At 38.4% G+C, this 24,984-nt stretch overlaps 1 protein-coding gene across 27 annotated transcripts in view; it reads right to left on the bottom strand.

Annotated features, from left to right (window-relative positions):
- MIPOL1 (mirror-image polydactyly 1) overlaps positions 1 to 24,984 on the bottom strand; it is a 302,394-nt gene that overhangs the window by 258,058 nt on the left and 19,352 nt on the right. For 3 of the 27 annotated variants that reach the window (XM_070274331.1, XM_023624225.2, XM_070274289.1), the window contains exon 3: positions 19,410 to 19,599. The exons of the other annotated variants lie outside the window; for them this stretch is intronic. The gene's annotated coding sequence lies outside the window, so the exon portion shown is untranslated. The remainder of the gene's footprint in view (positions 1 to 19,409; positions 19,600 to 24,984) is intronic. 27 annotated transcript variants of the gene reach the window in all.

The following is a 24,984-nucleotide window of genomic DNA, read 5'->3' as shown; positions in this document are numbered from 1 at the left end:
CTGAACTATACACTCACAAGTGGTTAAAATGGTAAATTTTACGTTATGTATATTTTTCTACAATAAAAAAACTGAAAAATACTTTTTAAGATACAAGAGTTTTATTGCTTCATGCCAATATATGATAAAGTTTTATAACATACAAATACAAATATAAATAGATTATTTTAATAAAAAAACAAATTTCAGATAGTAATCATGATTCTTTACACTGTCACTTTCTTTTCAGCTGCTTGAATAAAGTCACGCAAACAACATAATGTGATCCAACCCATATAATTCCACATTTTGTATTTACACTACTTACAGTTAAAAATTGTAAGTTGCAGTAAACACTAATATGTTCACTAGTACACTTATGATTCAACTAAATCATTTTTTATTTTCTTGACTTTTAAAAACAACGTCAAGATATAATTTACATCATGTAAAAATGCATCCATTTTAAGCGTACATTTGATGAGTTTGTATAACAAAGACTCCGGGTAAAAAGCTGCCTCGAGGCCCTTTGCAATAAGTCTACCCCACTCCCCAATCCCAGGCAACCGCTAAGCTGTGTTCCTTTACTGCATAAACTGGATTCTACTTCTAGAGTTCTCTAGAAATGGGCTCATACAATGTATACTTGAGGAGTTCAGCTCCTGGACAAAAACCTATGTGTAATTTTTCAGACCCAAACATAGGCAATTGCCGAGGCTTTACCTGGCAGGCCTCACAGGAGGGAGCTGCCTCCCTCCCTACACAAGACTTTGTACAACCAACGCACTGCAGTCTCTAGACGGAGCTGCTGTCAAGGACTCAGGCTGCCCTGGCTGGCCATGCTCTTGGGCTTATCTGCAGTCCTAGCCCTTCAGAAGTCTCTTTATCTGGAGCCCCCTCAAGAGACCTCCTTAAAGGGTGGGGGAGGGGGGCCACTTCTCCACTCCGACTCAATGACAGTCCTTTTCCATTCCTAGACATTCACTCTCTCCTCCTCCCTGCACCCCACCCCCCAAACGTGGGTCCATAAAACTGCAAGAGCTTTCAGTTCAGGGCTCCCTAAGCAGTGAGATGACCTCCATGTTTGTGCTGATCCACCCGACCCCCAACCAGGTGCATCATTCCACGGGAAAAAATGGAATAACGGTGTTTTCTCCAGTTTACCCTCTTGCTTACACTATCATAGTAAGCGATTAAAGGCTTGACTGTTAATTTCATTTCTGCTACTCTGACATCTGGCCGATCAGCTCTCTCCAGCTCAGCAGAACCCCTGACAATACTCTTTTGTATCTGAAGTCTTTGATTTAGCACAAAGCTGTTGAGATTCACTCACGTTGCTGTAAAAAACAGTAGTTTGTTTCCTTCTATTGCGCAATAATATTTCATTGTATTTTAAGAACACACTGCAATTTGGTCCTCCATTCATCTGTTAATGGATATTTGTGTTGTTTATAGTTGTTGGCTATTATGAATAAAACAGTAATGAATGCACTGGTACAACGCTTTCTGCAGATATGTTTTCAATTCTGTTGGAGAAATATCCAGAATGGAATTTCTGGATCATATTAACTTTATAAGAAACTGTCAAATTGTTTCCTAAAGTGGTTGCACCATTTCACACATCTGTTAGCCATCTGAGAATTCCAGATGCTCCACAGTCACACTAACACTTGCTATGGACCGTCTTTTTATACATATAAATATATAAATGTATATACATCTTTTACTATTCATTGTAGCTAATATACTACAACCTGGAACAGACAAAACAGAGAATGTATTTTTGCTTTATCAGTTTTTTTATTGAGATATAACTGACATAAAATTACATTAGTTCCAGGTGTACAATATGATTCCATATTTGTACATATTGTGAAATGAGCACCACAATAAGTCTAGTTAAGATCTGATTCATCACCATAGTTATAAAATTGTTTCTCTTGTGATGAGAACTCTTAAGAACTCTTCTCAACTTCCAAATATACAATCCAGTGTTATTAACTATAATCACCATGCTAAACATTACATCCCCATGACATTTCATTCTTTTTAATCATTTTTTTGTATATGCAGTAGTATCTCATGATTTGAATTTGCATAACCTGTTGAATGATGATATGCATCTTGTCAAATGCTTACTGGCCATTCACAGATCTTCTTGTGTGAAGGGCTTGTTCATCTCTTTTGCCCATCTTTTTTATTAAGTTGCTTGTCCGATTACCAAGTGGTAAGAGTTCTTCATATATTCTGAAAACAAGTCCTCTGCCAGATATACGTATTGTAAATATTTTCTTCCAGTCTGGGCTTGTCTATTCATTTAGTTAATGGTATTATTTGATGAAATATTTTTATTTTAATGAAGTCTAATTTATCCTCTTTTTTTCTTTTGAGATTAGTATTCTTTGTGTTCTAAGAAACATTTATCAACCCTAAGGTCACAGTAATTTTCTTTTATGTTTCCTCCTATGTTTTATAGTTTTAGGCTTTACATTAAGGTCAATCATTCATTTCAAATTTTGTATATGATCATGAGGCAAGGGTCAAGGTTCACTTTTTCCCATTCAGATACATAGTTATTCCAGCATAATTTGTTGAAAAGACTACCTTTTCTCAGTTGAGTTACCTTGGCACCTATACTGAAAATCAGTTACTATATACGTGTGGGTCTATGTTTGGACTCTTCTTGTGTTCATGTCTATCCTTTCACTAATACCAAACTGCCTTCAATACCTGAGCTTTGCAGTAAGTCTTGAAATTAGGTAGCGTAAGTCCTACAACTTTGTTATTCTTTTTAAATATTACTTGCTTAGGCCCTGAGCACTTCCATATAAATATTGGGATGGGCTTGTAAATATCTCTTAAAGAGCATGCTGGAATTTTGATGAAGATAGATGAATTAAGAAAAAATTAAAACTTTCACCATCCAGTCCATGAACATGGTACACCTCTTAATTTATCTGTCTTCTTTGATTTCTGTCAGCAATGTTTTATAGTTTGGAAGATAAAGGGCTTGCACATATTTTATAAAGCTTACCCCAAGTATTTAATGTTTTTTGATGCTGCTGTAAATGTATTACTTCATTTTTCTAATGTTCTTTGCTATATAGAGAAATACAGTTGATTTTTATATGTGGACTTTCAATCTTAAACCTCACTAAATTTTCTTATAAGTTCTGCTCATTTTGTTATATAGGCTTCAAGATTTCCTCCATATAGGATTATGTTATTTGCTAATAAAGACATTTTTACTTCTTCCTTCCCAGTCCACATGCCTTTATTTCTATGAAGCCAAGTATTTGAGACAATGTGATAGTGGTGTAAAAATACAGAAAGAGACCAATGGGATAAAGAGTCCAGAAACAGACCCTGCCACACACACACACCCCCATGCATATACAAACACACACGTACACACCTGATTTATGGTAGATGATCCACTGCAGTGAGGAAAAGCTGGTCTTTTCAGTAAGTGATGCAGGGTCAACTGGATATCCATACAGAAAAAAATTACGCTCAATTCCTACTTCATATCATACTGAAAAATTAATCTGAGCTAGATCATAGATGATAAAGCAGAATTAAAGCAATCAAGCTTTCTAAAAGGAAACAAGAGAGAATATCTTACTGACTTTGGGATGGGCAAAGATTTCTTAAAAAGGATACATAAAACACTAATTATATGACATTGACATATTGGATTTCCTTAAAATTAAGATTGTCTGTTTATCAAAAAAGGCCATTATGAGAACGAGAAAGCAAGTAACAGCCTGGAAGAAGATATCGGCAACACATTTAACTGACAAAAGAGTCATATTCAAAATATATTTTTAAAAGCTCCTACAAATCTATACAAGAAAGACACAGCTTCCTTTTGTTGCTGAGGAAGATTCGCCCTGAGCTAACATTTGTGTCGATCTTCCTCTCTGTCATATGTGAGTTGCTGTCACAGTACAGCCACTAATAGATGAGTCGGGCAGGTCCACACCCGGGAACCAAACCTGGGCCACTGAGGCAGAGCATAGTGAACTTAACCGCTAGGCCACCAGGGCTGGCCCCTCAGACACAACTTTTTTTAACGGGCAAATAAACAGAACTTCAATTTGACAAAAGCATTAAAAAAAAAGGCTAATAAACAAGTGACAGAGTTCCCAGAATCACTGGTCACCAGAGGAGTATAAATTAAAGCTACAACGAGGTGTCACACATCACACATCTGCCAGTGTGGCTATAACTAAAAGCTCTGACAAGGCAAACTGGTGGAGAAGATGAGAAACAACAGGAACACTTCTGCTTTCCATCTGACTCACGCCACATAAAAGTTGGCTAATGAAACTAACTAAAACTCAAGGCCTGGTGCAATCTGGGAAACTTTTGGGAATAATGTGTGCCACAAACACCAAGGACACCTTAATCTTTGAAAAATAATCTAGTATTCCTTACGACCTCTCCTCCTAGACAGACAGCCCAGACTAGTGGTACTCTTTGGGTTTTGTGTCTTCCACCTAAGGATGCTGCTAAGCCTATTAATAAAGTCAGGAGAAAGAAATCTGAATCTGATAGTGCCCTAAGCCAAAATAATCAATAAAAGATTTACAAAGGATTGTCTCGCAGGCAGTGTCTTGAGGTCTAAAGTCTAGGACATTATGACCCCAACGCTCAAATTATTTTAAAAGTGTCTTCAATGCTGACACAGGAAGGAAGACAGGAGCCTTGGGCAGAAACCAATTATTACACCTCAGTGGACTCCCAGGAGATCATTAGAGATTGGAACGGTGCCTGACGTAAGTGTTAAAGACTACAGCTAACTTGTGATTGGGTACTGGTAAAAACTGCAACTATCATCAAAGGTCATCAAATAATCCTGAGGTAAGAAAGAACCATCACATTCTAGAGGCTGTCAAAGAATCATTCAATAAAAGGACATTCAGGAGAGCTCATTGATAAGATAGAAATGTCACTTGCAAGAAAGTACTCCAGGGCGAAGTCCAGGAGGAGCTCCCTGCATTGCTCACAGACTAATTCACCACCTTGGAAGCCATTGAAAGAAAAGCTCTCTCAGGCCCTCCCAGTCTGGATTGCTGTATGACACGGACTCTCTGATTCTTAGCCACTTGTTTTACAATGGGAGTTCCCTAACTGTAGTGGAGTGCTAAAGCCAGCCTGCAAGAGCCAAATGTGTCTCTTTCCAACTCCCAGATCAGTGGTGCCATGTTTTTAGCTTGAAATCAGCTATAGTGGCAGTATTTACAGAACAGAAAACAACAAATGGGACCAAAAAGGGCTTGCTTTTTTTTTGGCCAGAAAGTCAATCCTTACCATTTACCAGCATACCGCTGACTACTTGAGAGTTGTGATCTTTCTGAAAACCAGCCATATACAGCCTGCAGACAGTAATACCATGGTAGAAGGTGGTGGAGGTAAATCTGCAAAATGGGCCTTTGGGGAAAGATCCAGATATTCACAAAACCTTAGGTCTTTCTACAGTCTGGCAAAAAGCCCTGGATGACTGGGCAAAAAACCCCACTCCCTTATGGAGGATCTAGCTATGGAAATCCCTGTGAAAATTTATCAAAAATATTAAAGTTCAGGTTTAGAGCAGGGCTGCAATGCTGAGGGCAAATGTCCTCAACCTCTAGAACTAGCCTCCTGAGGTCACGAAATGAATGAGCACTGGGTGACACAATCAACACAAGGATGGACTATATGATGACATATATGCCTTGCACTGAATAAAACTGTATTAAAAATCAATAGGGGGAATGTCAGCATAATGGTAGACTAGAAAGCTCCAAGCTCTCATTACCCTAGAGAAACATCAAAAAAGAAACAAGCAGGGACTGTCTGAACCAAGTTTGTTGGAGCTCTGGAAAACAGTGAAAAGTTAACAGCAACAAGCAAACACTCAATCAAGAAAAAGCCATCTTGAAAATGGTAGCAGAGCTTCCCTCGCTGTCCCCCGACCCCGTCCCTGGTGCAATGGTGCTCTTGTTCTTGAAGCAGCAGCAGACTGGTTCCAAGTTGCCTCCTTCTACCACAGGAAGCAGAGCAGAACTGATATGCAAATTATTGTGCATGTCTGTTCCAACCTGTTCTACACCTGAAGGACTGATGCAAGGTGCCTGCCTCTGTATCATCTCAGAACTCAGGTGGGAAAGGGGCAGGTACTGCTTATAGAAGCTGCAAGGCAACTTCAGATCCACAAACACCCAGGGCAAGAAAAGCAGAGACATACAATAGACCCTTATCTAAGGTCACCTAAGGAAGAGAGGCTGGGGAAAACTGGGAAATTAAGACATACAAAAGCAGCTAAGTATATGGGTATTTAGAAAGCCACCTCCAAGCTCACAAAAGACCTGACAATATCTAAGGTTTCAACTTGGGCTGATCACTAGGCTCAGAGCAAGCCTGGCTAAGGGGTGAAGGAGTGCCTAAGCACAGGCGCAAGCTGCAAAGACTGGAAGAGCTCTTGGCATTCAAGGACATCTCATGTCAATACATGAGTCAAAATGTGAGCTAAAGGAACAGATACTTCAGTGATCACACTCAAGAAACAGTGTGCAAAATATGGAAAAGTCTCAGAACAAGCAGACCACTACAGTTTTCAGCAGTAAAAATAAAAATAGGAGAAAGGACTTGAATAGATATTTCATCAACGAAGATATACAAAAGGCCAATAAACACGTGAAAGGATGCTCAATATCACTATCCATTAGGAAAATCCAAATCAAAACCACTTCACACCCAACAGGATGGCTATTACCAAAAACTGAAAATACCAAGTGTTGACAAGGATGTGGAGGAATTGGAATCCTTTAGCATTGCTGGGAGGAATGTGAAATGGTGCAGCGGCTGTAGAAAACAGTTTGGCGGTTCCTCAAAAAGTTAAACATAGATAATTTATCTGTGGCCCAGCAATCCCATTGCTAGGTATACACCCAAAAGAACTGACAGCAGGGACTCAAACAGATACTTGTAAATGAATGTTAAAAGCAGCATTATTCACAACAGCCAAAAGGTGGAAACCACCCAAGCGTCTTTCGACAGATGAATGGATAAACAAAATGTGTTATATACAATGGAATGTTGGTTCCGTCGCATAGTGGTTATGATGTTCACTTCACAAAGGATTGTTATTCAACCTTAAAAACAAGGAAATTCTGACACATGCTACATGGATGAATCTGGAAGGCATTATGCTAAAGTGAAATAAGCCAGATACAAAGGGACAAATATTGACACAAAAGTCAACATTAATGGCTTGAAGATGGCCTTAGATATGCTGTTGCCAAATTGTGTGCCAAGGTATCCCCAAACATTAGCTGCAGACACTGAGGGGTGCCACAGATAACTTCAATTTTCAAAGTAAACAGCAATACCTGTGGAATAACAGGTGAACTACCAGTTCACAGAGGTTCATTGATAGAGCATCAGATCTCACTACATTCTTTCCAATGATTTCATATCTTTGCATTACTTGGCTAAAAAGTAAGGACCATGCAGAAATCAATGTGGAACAAGAAAGGAGGGCAGCTTAGAAGCACCATGAAAATACTACTAAGACACTAAGGGCATCATGAGAAACAGTTGGGGAACTTCTGCTTTAAGAACTTAGCAAATGAGGGGCCGGCCCTGTGGCCTAGTGGTTAAGTTCAGCACTCTCTACTTTGGCAGCCTGGGTTCAGTTCCTGGACGCTTGTCGGTGGCCATGCTGTGGCAGTGACTCACATACAAAAAAGAGGAAGATTGGCACAGAAGTTAGCTCAGGGCGAATCTTCCTCAAGCAAAAAGAGGAAGATTGGCAACAGATATTAGCTCAGGGCCAATCTTCCTCAGCAAGAAAAAAGAAAAAAAGAATTCAGCAAGTGAACCATATTTTAACTCCACCAGGACTGCAAGGACCTACAAATGAGTAGTGACTGCAATTGACACCTATCGTGTTGTAGCCTTTGCTTATATTTTAATAAAAGCAGCTGCCAAGAGTTCAATTAAAGGTCTAGAAGAGAGAATCACTTACCACTTTGGACCACCTAGATATGTTCTCTCTTACTGCTACCTATGTACAAAAATGGGCAAAGAAATAAAATATTACACAGACAAAGCACATTATCATCATCCACAAAGCAATGATCTCCTTAAAAACTGGAAGGGGCCATTAAACATTTGTTACTTAAAATGATGGGAGATGGGGGCCTGGCCCCGTGGCCAAGTGGTTAAGTTCGTGCGCTCCGCTGCAGGCAGCCCAGGGTTTCGTTGGTTTGGGTCTTGGGCGCGGACATGGCACTGCTCGTCAAGCCACGCTGAGGCAGCGTCCCACATGCCACAACTAGAAGGACCCACAATGAAGAATATATACAACTATGTACTGGGGAGCTTTGGGGAGAAAAAGGAAAAAAAATAAAATCTTTAAAAACAAAAATAATAATGGGAGATGAGGGCATCAAGGGCTGGCACGCTCAACTGGGCCACTGTGTTCTAAAACTAAATATGAGGGGAAGTAAGAGGGCACCCCGACAGGAAAGCTTCTGGGAACTGGAAATGGCTGTGAGGTGACGTAATTCACCATTTTATATCTTTGCCACCTCAAAGTTTTCTCTCATCTTACCAGACTCAGCAGGGCCACGGTCAGACAGCAGTGCCGGCAGAGGGAGATATTGCTGCATGAGGCACAGTATCCAGAACACACAATTTGACTGTACATATTCCTAAGGGAGCTTGAGAGAAGCTCCTGACTTCACCTCATGTAGCTACGTTGAAATTCACTGTAAGTGCTGCTTCATTACAAGCAAGAGACAGTCCTATCATTCTTTTACCTGTCAAATCATACAAAGTTTCCTGGGAACAAACAAAAGCAGAGGTCCTGGAAGGCTGCTGTGACTGCCTGCCGTACGGCCAAATCAGAGCACTCCACTGGGGACAAAGTACAAGTTAAAATGGGCAATAAACGGAAACAGAAATAAATAAAGTCCAATAGCAAGACAGCAGAGAAACAGGCTACGACACAAGGAAGAAGGCACTTACTCTTTTTCTATGAGAACTGCTCAGAGCAAGAAAGCAAGAACCACTGAGGCTAGGAGAAAGCAGTTGATCCATTATCTCCGGAGTATGAAAACTGAACCAACACTGACTCATGACAACTACCTGTAGTGATCTGGAGAAAAGATATCAAAGAAAATGCCCCTGATGACTCATCTAAATGGCAGTAAATTAGAGCCATGACTTGAGTGGCATTTTTGCTGGTTGTGTTTACACTGGCTCCTTTGTAGTGCGTAACAAAGATTCCAGCTCTGAATCAGGCGGGGTGAACTGTAACAGGCAGCAGACAACTGGTGTGTTCTAGTGCTGTCTATCAGGATTACTCCCTCCTGAGAAAGCTACTTGGGTGCGAGGGCGAAAATACTGCTGCAGCTGACTCGCCGGGTCAAAAGCCTGCTCCTTTGTTCCTTGGCTCATAAGAGGCATGAATGCAAATGCAACACCATCACGACAGCACTCATGGGATTCCGGTGGCCTCTAAAAGAGTGAACCTGATACAACACGGTAGCTACATCTCACTCACAGATTCACCCCTGGAATTCAGAAAAGGGCTACTGTACTAAACCGTGTGGCTAATGCAGACTGAACTTTACCTGAAAGTGAAATACACCTAATGGCTATTTCTTGGGACATAAAATATAATGTACACATTATATTCAAATCACACTCAGACCACAAGTGCCCAAAGCTAACAGGACTTGTGGTGGCTAAGTCAACACTGGCCCCAACAATCAAGGAGCAAGTGGGGAGCCTTAGGGATGGACTTGGCTTATTGAACTAAGCCCAAACGGAGTTTCCAGAAGCACTTTACCACCATGAATTATACTTGTTACCCCATACAGGGACACCAGAGGGTGCCCTCTTCCAGAAGACGGGTCAAGACTGGCAGTCAGTTTAGAAAGATGAAGCTACACATGAGTGGACGGGATGCCTCACTCAACTAGTACAAGTGTACCCCCTGCCACACCCTCACCCAGGAAGGATGACTGAATATGTTAATCACCGTGGAATGCTGCAGTTTTAATCTTTCTGCCGTGGTAGTAAGATGTAACAATGGAATTGTAGGTTCATTAACAGAATTAAACGAAAATCAAATTTATTTGATCTCCAGGATTAAAAACTATTTTGGGAGGCTGATTTAAAGTCCTCAACTGATATGATATTTATGGAAAATGGACAAAAAAAAAGGGAATTTGGCCTTAGAAAAATTATACACGCAAGTAAATGCCTTCACCATCACATAAAAAAGTACAAGTACCTGTTGATGGAGGAAGAAAAAGAACAGTCAAAATGGTAAGAGTATATTAAAAGATTTGTGAAGGGATGTAGCAGCAAATAACATATCTTTTTTTTTTTTATTTTTTTTTTTAAAGATTTTATTTTTTCCTTTTTCTCCCCAAAGCCCCCCGGTACATAGCTGTGTATTCTTCGTTGTGGGTTCTTCTAGTTGTGGCATGTGGGACGCTGCCTCAGCGTGGTCTGATGAGCAGTGCCATGCCCGCGCCCAGGATTCGAACTAACGAAACACTGGGCCGCCTGCTGCGGAGTGCGCGAACTTAACCACTCGGCCACGGGGCCAGCCCCAGCAAATAACATATCTTATGTAGAGGAATTCTCATTTCCCATTGGATGGCCAAATCCTGGGGATATCAAGATATTAGTATGTTTCTCCCTTTATATAAAACATTGCATCCTGTAAGGCAAATTACGAAAAGACGACTGAGAAATAGGTGGCAAGGAGATATTAATAACGGACAGGTGACAGACAGTGAATGAATGCCCTTAACCAGAACGCCTTATAAACCATGACTGATGGGATTTATTGGCTGAAAGATAACTCTTTTTTTCCTTCAACCATTTTATTTTCTAAGTATTATTTGCTCTCATGATGTATCTTTGACTATATCACTATATATTACATAACAGTACACATTAGGTACACTGTACAAGGAACACATAATTATATTTCAAATTATTACATATCCACTACTGAGTTCATTAAGAACTATATAATCAGTTAATGATATTTTAAATGCCATAGTATGACAACAACTATATACAATTATACAGATGGGGAAGAATATTTTACTGCTATTTGGGGAATATCTGGTTAGGGTTAGGGGCTGAGCTTGCAACACATTATTACTTTTCCCACTTAACACAATGGAACACAGGCTCTCCCGCTATCAGAAAATTCACTGTTTAATACATTTTCACGATGGGAATATATCTCCATAATAAAGATTCCTGTGTTTATTATACCATAAGAAAAATCTCCAGGGGCCGGCCCAGTGGCGCAGTGGTTAAGTTCGCACGTTCCACTTCTCGGCGGCCCGGGTTCACCGGTTTGGATCCTGAGTGCAGACACGGCACCGCTTGGCATGCCATGCTGTGGTAGGCGTCCCACATACAAAGGAGAGGAAGATGGGCACGGACGTTAGCTCAGGGCTAGACTTCCTCAGCAAAAAAGAGGAGGACTGGCAGTAGTTAGCTCAGGGCTAACCTTCCTCAAAAAAAAAAAGTCTCTGTATCTCCTCCATTTTCTGGTCTATTTGCAAATTTGTTTTTTTATCTATTCTATATCATATATAGTATATACATATATACAGAGAGAGACACATATAGAGATATATTCTATGTGTTTATATCTATTCCAAATGCCTTTTTAAATCTTATATTACAAAGTTTCTCAGAACTTTATAGAGCTAGAAAGGATCTCAAAAATGATGTATTAATACTCCATCTCGAAGAGGAAGAAACGATGGTCTAGGAAGATAAAGTAATATCCCCCAAAGTCAGAGAAACAAAGTCAAAGGCACATGAGATGTCTTGACTTCAAGGTCAGCCCTCCTAGTACCAGGTCAACTCCTGGCACACATGTAAGATTCATCTACAGCAAACCTTTTCCGTGAAGAGTCGGAGTCAGTGTTTTAGGCTTTGTGGGCCGTACGGTCTCTGCTGCAACTACATAAGAAAGTAGCCATAAATGATACATAAATAAATGGGATGGCTGTGTTACAGTAAAATTTTATTTAGAAAAACAGGCAGAGGCCAGTTTTGGCCCATGGACCATAGTTTGCCAATTCCTGATTAAACACTTGACTCAGGCACTAAAAGATAAGGCTCCTAGTAAAATGGCATAGTAAATTTGGAAATAAGCAAGACTGTCCATACTGTAATCCTCCTAGAAAAGTTTTAAGATCTTTGAGAAAATAAATATGTTGACTCCCAACAATTATATTTATCAAATTATTATTATTATTTCAAAAGGTCCTTCATTTACTAATAATTTACCTAAAAATCATGAGACCTGTGATTTTAAAAAGTTATCCTAAAGGAAATATCCTAAAAGAAAAGATAAAGATTAGATTGGAAAGCTAGAAACTACCTAAAAGTCACTCTGTAAGTAAGTGGCTAAATAAAGTTTGGTACATCCAGACCATATAGTTATAATAATATTAACAGTGCAACCATGGCCAATATTTTCTGAGTGCCTGCTAAATGTGAGGGTAATGTACTAACGTAAATCATATTTAAAAAGCAGTTCACTAAATGAGGTAGGTCAACATGTACTGACACAAAAAGATAACTACAATATGGTAAAAATGAAAGAAACATCAGAAAAATATGTACAGCATGACTGCATTTATATTTTTCAAAAACTAAAAACTATGCATGTATATTGATATTTGAATGTGTGTTTGTATAAATGGATACATAGAAATAGGTCTGGGAAAATACAAAGCTACTTTTAATAGTGGTTAACACAGAAAAGAATAATGAGATTGAAAGTGGGGTAAAAGCGAAAACATTTAAGATCTGACAAATCTGGGTAGCTCAATACAGACATATTATTCTCCATGCTCTTCTGGATACTTGATATATTTCATAACACAAAATAAGATGCTATCAGCAGTGAGACATAAATGTAAATGCATAATCAAAAACCGATAATTAACTGCAAAAGATGAGGTGAAGGTTTCTCAGGTGCTTAAAGTTCTCTGGCCAGAAAAATGTCTGCTGATACCTTCACTTTACCCCCTACCTGACATGAAATCTCAGAGGCCAAGACTGGGTAAAACGGAATTAGGAGCAATATCGCTAAAGAAAGCAAAGGTTTAAAAATTACACATTATAACTGGTGGCATAACTACATGTTAGAGAGACAAGCTCTTGGGTTCTTGGTTGCTTAGCAAGAAAAGGCATAATCTTGAATGAAAATATACACTTTAGAGAACTTGATGACTGACACTTGCTAAATCTGACAGGCTATCAGTTCCTGCAAACAAGAGCTTATTTAGAATGTTGTGATAGTGGGTTTTCCATTACTTTAAACATGCTAAATTTTTTCTAATTCACTATGACAATGATCCAGCTTATACCATTTTCATAGTAAGAGAAAAGAGCTAAAGTAAAATATTGCTGATTCTCTGTTTAATAAATGGATTTCTTTTTTATTGAATAAATTTGACAAATAACACTGTGTAAATTTAAGGAGTACAAAGTGTGACTTTACACATTTATAGATTGTAATACGACTGCTGCTGTAGCGATGCTCATCACATAATTATTCCACAATATTGTTGTCTGTATTCATTACACTGTACATTAGATCTCTATGGCTTATTTACTACTCATTGCAAGTTTGTACCTGAGACAACATCAATCTTACCCCTGCACTCTCCAGACCGTGGTAACCACTATTTTACTCTCTGTTTTTTATGAGTCTGACTTTTTAGATTCCACATATATGTGATATCATACAGTATTTGCCTTTCAGTCTGACTTATCTCACTTAGAATAATGTGCTCAAGGTCCATCCATGTTGTCACAAACGGCAGGATATCCTCACTTCTCATGACTGAATAATATTCCATTGTGTATATATACCACATCTTTTTTATCCATTCATCTGTTGATGGGCATTTGGGTTGTTTGCATATCTTGGCTATAAAGCTGCAATAAACATGGGAGTATATATATCTTTTCAAAATCCTGTTTCCATTTCCTTTGGAAATACACTTAGAAGTAGAATTGCTGAATCGGATGGTGGATCTATTTTAACTTTTTGAGAAAATTACATATTGTTTTCCACAGTGGTTGGACCAATTTGCATTCCAGTCAACAGTGTATAAGGGTTCTCTTTGCACCACAGCCTCACCAGCACCTGCTGTCTCAGCTTCTTGAAGATAGTCATTCTAACAGGTGTGAGTTGATATCTCATTGTGGGTTTGATTTGCATTTCCCTGATGATTAGTGATGTTGAGCTCATGTGCCTGCTGGCCATTTTGATGTCCTCTTTGGAAAAATGTCTATTTAGTTCTTTTTTAACTGGATTATGTGTTTTTTTGTTATTAAGTTGTATGAGTGCTTTCTATATTTTGGATATTAACCCCTTAACCAATATATGGTTTGCAAAAATGTCCTCCCATTCTGTAGGGTGTCTTCTCATTTTGCTAATTGTTTCTTTGCTGTGCATTTCACTCTGCTGTAGTCCCATTTATTGATTTTTGCTTTTGTTGCTTGCACTTTTGGCATAATGTCCAAAAGATCATTGGCAAGACCAATATCAAGGACTTTCTTCCCTGTGTTTTCTTCTAGAAGTTTTACATTATCAGGTCATATGCTTATGTCTTTGATCCAATTCAGGTTAATTTTTGTGAGTGGTGTGAGAGGGGTCACATTTCACTGTTCTGCATGTGTTTCTCCAGTTTCCCCAGGACCATTTGTTGAAGAGACTGTTCTCCCTTGTGAAATATTAGCTAACTATATATCCTGAGATTTAATTCCAGGCTCTCTATTCTCTTCAGTTGGTCTATGTGTCTATTTTTGTGCCAGTACATACTGTTTTTATTACTATGGCTTTGTAGTTTAAAATCGAAAGTGTGATACCTCTGGCCTTGTTCTTTTTTCTCAGGATTGCTTTGGCTATTTTGGGTCTTTTGTGGTTCCACACAAATTTTAGGATTGTTTCTTCTATTTCCATTTATTTTGATAGGGATTGCATCGAATCTGTAGATGGCTTTGAGTAGTATGGACATTTTATTAATATTAATTCTCCTGATCCATGAACATGGCACATCATTCCATTTGACTGTGTCTTCTTCAATTTCTTTCAGCAAAGTCTTTTAGTTTTTACTGTACAGATCTTTCACTTCTTTGGTTAAATTTATCTGTATTTTATTGTTTTTGATGCTGTGAATGAGACAGTTTTCTTTATTTCTTTTTCAGATGTTGCATCATTAGTGTAAAGGAATGCAACTGATTTCTGCATGTTGATTTTGTGTTGCAACTTACTGAAATTGTTGATTAGTTCCAACAGTTTTTTGATTGACTCTTTGGGATTTTATATGTACAAAATCATATCATCAGTAAATAGCAACAATTTTACTTTTTCTTTTCTGATTTGGATGTCTTTCATTTATTTCTCTTGTCTAATTGCTCTAGCCAGGATTTAGTACTATTTTGAATAGGAGTGATAAAACTGGGCATCCTTGTCTTGTTCTGGATCTTAGACGAAAAGCTTTCAATTTTTCTCCTTTGAGTATAATGTTAGCTGTGGGTCTGTCATAGATGGGCTTTATTATGTTGAGGTGTATTCTTTCTACACCCAATCTGTTAAGAGTTTTTATCATGAAAGGATGTTCTATTTTTTCAAATGCCTTTTCTGCATCTATTGAGATCATGTGATTTTTATCGTTCATTTTACTAATCTGTTACATTTATTGATTTGTGTAAGGTGAACCATCCTTGCATGCCAGAGATAAATCCCACTTGGTTAAGGTGCATAATCCTTTTAATGTGTTCTTGATCTCAGTTTGCAAATATTTTGCTGAGAATTTTTGCATCTATATTCATCAGGGGTATTGGTCTATATTTTCTTTTCTAGCGGTATCCTTATCTGGTTTTGGTATCAAGTAAGGCTGGTGGCTTTGTAGAATGAGTTTGGAAGTTTTCCTTCCTCCTCGATATTTTGAAGACTTTGAGGAGAACTCATGTTAATTCTTCTTTACGTGTTTGGTAGAATTCACAGTGAAGTCATCTGGTCTTAGAGTTTTCTGTTTTGGGAGTTTTAAAATTACCGATTCAATCTCTTTACTCATTATTGGTCTGTTCAGATTTTCTCTCTCTCCCTTTCAGTCTCAGTAGGTTGTTTCTAGAAATGTATCCAATTCTAGGTTATTTAATTTGTTGGCATATAATTGTTCATAAGTCTCTTATGATCATATGTATTTCTACAGTATCAGTTATGTCTCCTGTTTCATTTCTAATTTTATTTATTTGAGTCTTATTTTTGCCTTAGTCAAGCAAAAGCTTTGTCAATTTTGCTTATCCTTGCGGAGAACCAGTTCCTAGTTTCACTGATCCTTTCTATTGTTTTTCTTGTCTCTATTTCATTAAATTCTACTCTGATCTTTAGTATTTCCTTTCTTTCACTACTTGAAGCTTAATTTGTTCTTCTTTTGCTAGTTCCATCAGGTGAAGAGCTAGGTTGTTTACTTGAAATCTTTCTAATTTCTTAATATACACATTTATTGCTATACATTTTCCTCTCAGAACTGCTTTTGCTGCATCCCACGAGATTTGATGCACTGTATTTCCATTTTCATTTGTTTCAAAATAATTTTTTATTTCCCTTTTGATTTCTTCTTTGACCCATTTGTTGTTTAGAAGTGTGTTGTTTAGTTTCCATATATTTGTAGATCTCTCACTTTCCTCTTGTTGATTTCTAGCTTCATACCACTATGGTCAGAAAAGGGAGCTGGTTATGATTTCAATCTTCTTAAATTTGCTAAGATTTGTTTTGTGTCCTGTCATATGATCTATCCTGGAGAACGTTCCATGTGTACTTGAGAGGAATGTGTATTCAGCTGCTGTTGGATGGAATGTCCTGTATGTGTCTGCTAAGTCCATTTGATTTAAAGTATGGCTCGATTCCAACATTTCCTTGTTGATTTTCTGTCTGGATATTCTATCCATTGCTGACAGTAGTGTATTAAATTCACCTACTAATATTGTAGTGCTGTGAATTTCTCCCTTAAGATCTGTTAGTGTTTGCTTAATATATTTCAGTGCTCAGATGTTGGGAGCAAATGTACTTATGATTGTTATGTCCTCTTGACACATTAACTGCTTTATCATTATAGAACGGCCTTCTTTGCTTCTTATTACCATTTTTGACTTGAAGTCTCTTTTGTCTGATACAAGTATGGCTATGCCCACTTTCTTCGGGTTTCTACTTGCTTGGACTATCATCTTCCATCCCTTTAACTTAAGCCTATGTATATCTTTAGAACAGACATGAGTCTCCTGTAGTCAGCATATAGTTAGGTCTTGTTTCTTTTTTTATCCATTCAGCCACTCTGTGCCTTTTGACTGTGAGTTCGATTCATTTACCTTTAGGGTGATTATTGATTTATAAAGACACTAGTGCCATTTCATCTTTTGCCTTCCGGTTATTTTGTCTCTCCACTGTTTCTTTTTCCTTCTGTTTCTATTTACCTTTTTAAGTTGGTGGTTTTCCACGGTGATTTGCTCAGTCTCCCCTTTTTTGCTGTTTTGTGTCTCTGCTCTAGATGTTTGCCTTGTGGTTACCATGAGGTTTACATAAAACATCTCATAGATAAAACAGTTCTTTTTCTGCTGATAGCAATTTATCTTCATTCACCTATAAAGGTTCCATCCTTTTATTGCTCTCCTTTTATGTTTTTGATGTCACAAATGATCTCTTTTTATGCTATGAATTAATTACCAAATTGTAGTAGCTTTATTTTCAATGCTCATTTATTTTCAATTTCAGTAGCAATATTTCAATGTTAAATATTTCCTTTAACTTTTATGCTATAATTGTTTAATATACTATTCTAAAATAGAGTTACAGTTTTCTAATTCTGACTACCTATCATCTCAATCAGTTTTGTGTGTTTTTGTCTTTTCATTCAGCTTGAAGAGCTGCTTTCAACATTTCTTGTAAGGCTTGTCTAGTGGAGGTGAACTCCCTCAGCTTTTTTTTGTCAGGGAAAGCCTTTATTTCTCCTTCACATCCAAAGGATAACTTTGCTGGATGGAGTATTCTTAGCTGGAAATCTTTAATCTTTCAATACTTTGAATATGTCACTCTACTCTCTCCTGGTCTGTAGAGTTTCTGCTGAGAAACCTGCTGATAGTCTAATGGGGTTCCTCTGGAAGTTACTATCTTGTTCTCCTGGGTTGCCTTTAAAATTCTTTTGTCATTATTGACTTTTGACAGTCTCATTATAACGTGTCTTGGAGAAAATCTTTTTGTATTAAGATAACAATGTATTCTATTAACTTCATGTAATTGTATATCTGGTTCCTTCCCCGGGTTTGGGTAGTTCTCAGCTATTATTTCTTTAAGTAAATTCTCTGTCCCTTTCTATCTATCTTCTCCTTCTGGTTGACCCATTAATCTCATATTGACTTTTCTAATAGAGTCTAACAATTCTTGTAGGATTTCCCCACTTTCTAAAAATCTTAGTTCCCTCTCCTCTTTCACATGAATCATTTCTAAATTCCTATCCTCCAGCTTGCCTCTTCTCTTTTCCATTTGACCTGCTCTATTTCCAATGTTTTCTAACACTTTCTTCATCTCGTTTATTGCGTTCTTCAGCTCAAAAATTTCTATTTGGCTCTTTTTTAGAACTTCAGTCTCTTTGGTAAAGTAATCCTCTTCATTAATTTTATTCTTGAGTTCACTGAATTGCCTTTCTGAGTATTCTTGTAGCTTGTTGAATTTCTTCAAAACAACTATTTTTAATTCTTTATCAGATTGCAATACTCTGTGTCCTTGGGTTTAGTTGCTGGAGTGCTGTCGTTTTCTTTTTGTGATACCACATTACCATGATTTTTCGTAGTGTTAGATAAAATGTGCCTCTGTCACAGCATTTGAAGTAGTGAACACCATTCTTATTTACGGAAGGCTTTGCTTACTTTGATTTTAACAGTTCAACAAGTTAGCAATTATAAGCCTTTCTTTTGTTTTACAGAAGGTGTTGCTGTAGCACAAAGTTTTGGCTTCTCTTATTGGAGCTGACCTGTGGCTAAAGCTGGGAGCACGCACATAAACAACATGCCATGAAAAGACAGAGTCGAGTAGGGGGAAATGCATGCTTAGCACTTGGAGCTTTGGATGTGCCCACAGCCTCGTAGGAGGATCCTTGAGCAATGGAGTCCCAGAGGTGTGTGGGCAGATCTCTTACCGGAATCCTGGGGCAGACAGCAGGAAATGTGTTCCTTCAGTTGTTTTTGTCTGCCGTCCACCCTTTCCTTTCCCTCCCCCTAAGTCATGGAGGTCTCTCCTCAGAAATATAGGTGTTGCTGAAGAGCAAGAGGATTCTCCAGCTGCAGCCCATGCGGCTGGGCAGACTCTCACTCACCCCTCTTGCTTTCCACTTCCTCTGCTGCTCCCAGTGTGCCTCTGCCAGTGCCACTACTGCCAGCATAACTCCCCTGGCTCCAGAGCCTCCTCCAGCGTCCAATCCACCCAATTTCAGGTACACGGATGGACCTCTTGGGTGTCCTGGTGTGCTGTGCATAGGGCACTTTGGTTTGGATATGGATGTCCAACTAGTTGTAAATCAAAGAGGAGAGAAAAAAGGAATGATTCTCGCCACCATGACATTGACATACTTGTTGAGAATTTCTTAATAATTTGTCATTTTACAAAAATTACACTATTGAGTTTCTTCCTAAATTACCATACTATTTCTCTAGATCATTTCACAAGAATCTGAGTGGTCATTAAGAGAAACAAAGAAGAGGGGCTGGCCCGAGGCCGAGTGGTTAAGTTCGCACGCCCCGCTTCGGGCAGGCCAGGGTTTCACTGGTTTGGATCCTGGACGCGGACGTGGCACCACTGATCAAACTGTGCTGAGGTGGCATCTCACATGCCACAACTAGAAGGACCCACAAGTAAAATATACAACTATGTACTGGGGGGGATTTGGAGAGAACAAAGCATAAAAAAAAAGATTGGCAATAGTTGTTAGCTCAGGTATCAATCTTTAAAAAACAAGAGAGAGAAACAAAGAAGAAAAAGTGTAAGTCAAAGAATTAACGGTTGGGGCCGGGACCATGGCCGAGTGGTTAAGTTCACGTGCTCCGCTGTGGGGGCCCAGGGAATATGAGTTATTCCAAATAATATGACAAATCAGGTTTTTTGTACAACCCTTCCAGAAAACAATAACAACAGGAAAAATATTGGATATCAAATAAATAAAAGAGTCTATGACCTGAAAAGATAGTAATAAATTATATGGCTAATAAACAGCTAAAGCAAAACCTAGAGGGGAAGCTACAGTGGATACTGTGGTATACAATGCAGACCTCTTTTAGTACCAAGGATGTAATTCCCACAGCTGCTAGGAGTGTTACTGCTGATGGCTCTCAGCTAAGTGCTCTACCAGGAGCACCCCTCAGACAAACAGAGCCACTGAGGGAGGATCATGCCTTCTCTCTCAGAGCAGCCTGCATTTGACATGGGAGATCTACTTAGGGGTATAAAAGCCAATCCCTTACCTCAAGATGAGATATCTCTAAAGGGCTATATGGAAAGGAAAGTTCAATATTGTCCAGATACCAGTTCTTCCCAACTTGATCTATAAATTCAACGGAATCCCATAAAAACCCAAGCAAGTTTTATTGCAGATCCTGATAAACTGTTTCTAAACTTTACATGGAGAAGCAAAAGACCCAGAATAGGCAACACAACATTGAAGGAAAAGAACAAAGTCAGAAGATTGACATTATCCAACTTCTAGACTTACTATAAACGTACTATAATCAAGACAGTCTGGCTTTACTAAGAAAACAGACAAATAGGTCAATGGAACAGAACAGAAACCCTAGAAATAGATCCATACAAATAGAGTTAAGTAATCTTTGACAAAGGAGCAAAGGCAATTCAATGGCAAAGGACAGTCTTTTCAATAGAAGGTGCTAGAACAACTGGACATCCATATGGAAAAAACAAATCTAGGCACAGACTGTAAACCTTTAATAAAAATTAAAATGGATCACAGACTAAATGTAAAACACAAAGTGACAAAACTCCTAGAATATAACATAAGTAAAAACCCAGATGACCTTGAGTTTGGCAATGGTTCTTTAGATACAACATCAAAAGCACAGTCATGAAAGAAAAAACTGGGAAGTTGGATTTCACGAAAATTAAAAAGTTCTGCTCTGTCAAGGACTTCTGCTGTGCTGAGAAAGAAAAGACAAGCCACAGAATGGGAGAAAATATTTGCAAAACACATCTGACAATGGACTGATACCCAAAATATGCAAAAAACTCTTAAATTTCAACAATAAGAAAGCAAACAATCAATTTAAAAATGGGCAAAAGATATGATGACACACTTCACCAAGAAGACACACAAACGGCAAATAAGTATATGAAAAGATGCTGAACACGATATGTCATTAGGTAACTGCAAACTAACAATGAGATACCACTACACACTATTACAATAGCTAAAATCCAATATCCTGACAACACCAAATGCTGGCAAGGATGTGGAGAAAAAAGAATGCTCATTTACTACTGGTGTGAACATAAAATAGTATAGCCACTTTGAAAGTAAGTGTGGAAGTTTCTTACAAAACTAAACATATTCTTACATACTATCCAGCAATCACACTCCATCATATTTCCCCAGATAAGCTGAAAACATATGTCCACACAAACACCTATAGTCAATTGTTTATAGCAGCTTAATTCATAATTGCCAAAATCTGGGACATCAGCATCATGGCAGAGTTAATTGTTCCCTTAATCTCTCCCCACTAAGTTACAACAAAACAGACATTCATTAATCAACAGAGGAAACCCTACAAAGCACAAAAGGACGTCTGAGAGATCCACACAGCCATACATCTGAAAGTAGGGGGACTGGATCACCAGGAAGCAGTGGAATGAGGTGAGTGGATCCCTTCTCCTTCCCTAGCAGCAGTGATTAAGGTCGTGGGTCCTCACACAGCAGCCAGCATGCAACTGTAAGAGCAGGTGGGAGGAAGGCAGACCTGTGGGCAAATGCTTGCACTTTTGGAGCTGAAGCCTGGCCTGAGGAAACCTCCACACCAAGTGGTGTGGCTCGAACACTGCATGGGCGCCCCACCAAATGCAGCAACCCAGGTGAACTGCCCATGAGTGTGGAGCAAGCACACGCACACGAAAGGAAGTGCTCCTGCCCTCCCGACTAGCACACCAGCTTGGCCAGTGGCCGGCCAAGGCAGCAGTTCCACACCAGAGAAACTAGGCATCCATGTGTGACCTGTCAAGCAGCTGTGGCCAGCAGGCAAACACAGACAGCCTTCCAGCAGACGTGGTGGTGCAGAAAACACAGCTCCTGCCCCTCCCAGAGGCAGCAGTTGGAATCTGAGACCTGGTACTACTACAAATGCCTCAGCAAAGTATCAGTTCATCACACACCAGGTAAAACCACAGCAACAATTCACAGCAGAAGGAAAATGACAAATCTCCAGAAACTAACTGTAAAATCACAGAAATTTACAACCAAATCAAACAGAATTCAAAATAGTTGCCACGAAGAAACTCAATGAGTTTCAAGAAAACACAGAAAAACAGTTCAATGAACTTAGGAATAAAATTAATGAGGAGAAGGAATACTTCACCAAAGAGATTGAAACTCTAAAAAAACACAAAACAGAAATTTCTGGAGATGATGAATACACTGAATTAGATAAAAAACAATGCAGAAACCTTAAAAACAGAGCTGATGTTATGGAGGACAGAACTAGTGACTAAGAGGACAGAAATATAGAAATGATTCTGGTGGAGGAGGAGAGAGAACTAAGACTTAAAAAAATGAAGAAATTCTTCAATAAATACCTCACCCAAACAGGAAATGTAACATAAGGATTATAGGTACTCCAGAGGGCGATGAGAGGGAGAAAGGAACGAAGAGCTTGTTCAAAGAAATAATAGGTGAGAACTTCCCAAACCAAGGGAAGAAACTGGACTTACAAATACATGAAGACAATAGAACTCCTAAATACATCAATGCAAAAAGATCTTCCCCAAGGCATATAGTAGTAAAACTGGCAAAAGCCAACGACAAAGAAAACATATTAAGAGCAGAAAGGCAGAAGAGAATAATCAACAAAGGAACCTCTATCAGGCTTTCAGCAAATTTCTCAGCAGAAACCTTACAGGCAAGGAGAGAACGGAACAATATATTCAAAATACAGACAGACAAAAACTTTCAGCAGCCAAGAGAACTCAATCGAGCAAAACTATACTTCAGATACGATGGATAAATAAAAGATTTCCCTGATAAAAAAGGCTGAGGGAGTTCATCACCACTAGAGTTCCCTAACAAGAAGTGATCAAGGATGTACTCACACCTGAAGCAAACAGGCAAAGGTTTACAAAGCCTTGAGCAAGGAGAGAGACAGACAAAATCTGAAAATTGCAGCTATCAAAACAGGTTAGGAAGCAATTATAACATAAAAGATAAGGGAAGGAAAGCATAGAAAATAACTATAAAGACTTCAAATTAGTCAAAAATTCACAAATCAAAACAGAATAATTTGTGACAACAATAACAGAAGAGGAAGAGGAAAGAGATTGAACCTGTTTAGGCTAATGGAGACAAGAGGTTATCAGAAAATGGACTATTTCATCTACAAAATCTTTTATAGAAAATTCATGGTAACCACTAAACGAAAAATCAGAGCAGAGCCACAAATCATAAATAAAGAGAAAACTGAGAAAATCAACATAGAGAAACACCAAACTGAAATGCCAGTCAGAAATACAAGGGAAGAGAAACAATGGAAATAAAGAACAGCCGGAAAACAAGAGATAAAATGGCAGTAGTAACCCTCATATATGAATAATCACTCTATATGCAAATTAAGTTCTCCAATCAAAAGACACAGAGTAGCTGGATGGATTAAAAAACAAGACACAACAATATGCTGCCTCCAGGAAACACATCTCAGCTCTCAAGACAAACACAAGCACAGAGTAAAGGGATGGATGACAATACTCCAAGCAAATGGCTAGCAATAGAAAGCAGGTGTTGCCATACTTATATCAGACACATGAGACTTCAAGATAAAACAGGAAATGAGAGACAAAGAGGGGAAGTATAATGTGATAAAAGGGACATTCCACAAAGAAGACATAACACTTATGTATACATATGCACCTAACACAGGAGCACCAAAGTATATAAAGCAACTATGAACAGACCTAAAAGGAAAAATGAACAGCAACACAATAGGAGGGGACCTCAACATTCCACTTACATCAATGGATAGATCATCCAGACAAAGTCAACAAGGAAATAGTGGATTTAAATGAAAAACAAGACAAGATGGATTTAATAGGTACACATAGAACACTCCATCCAAAAAGAGTAGAATACACATTCTTCTCAGGTGCACAAAGAACATTCTCAAAGATGAACCACAATTGGGAAATAAGCTAAGCCCTAATAGTTTAAGAAGATTTAAATGATATCAAGCATTTTTTCTAAGCACAATACTATGAAACTAGAAATAAACTACAAGAAAAAAGATGACAAAGTCACAAATATGTGGAGACTAAACAACATGCTACTGAACAACCACTGGATCAATGAAGGAATCAAAGGAAAAATCAAAAAATACCTGGAGACAAATGAAAATGAAAATACATCACACCAACTCTTATGAGATTCAGCAAAGCAGTTCTAAGAGGGAAATTCATAGCAATACAGGCCCAGCCAACAAACAGGAAAAATCTCAAACAAGTAATCTTAAACTACGTCTCAAATAAGTAATCTTAAACTAAACTACAGAACTAGAAAAAGAAGAACAAACAAAGCCCAAAGTGAGCACAAGGAGAAAAATAATAACAATTAGAGAAGAAATAAATGAAATAGAGCCTAAAAAACAATAGAAGGGATCAATGAAATAGCTGGTTCTTTGCCAAGATAAACA

The sequence above is a fragment of the Equus caballus genome, chromosome 1 (genome assembly GCF_041296265.1).
Source record: "Equus caballus isolate H_3958 breed thoroughbred chromosome 1, TB-T2T, whole genome shotgun sequence".
NCBI lineage: Eukaryota > Metazoa > Chordata > Mammalia > Perissodactyla > Equidae > Equus > Equus caballus.
This window is presented reverse-complemented; position numbering and strand designations above follow the sequence as displayed.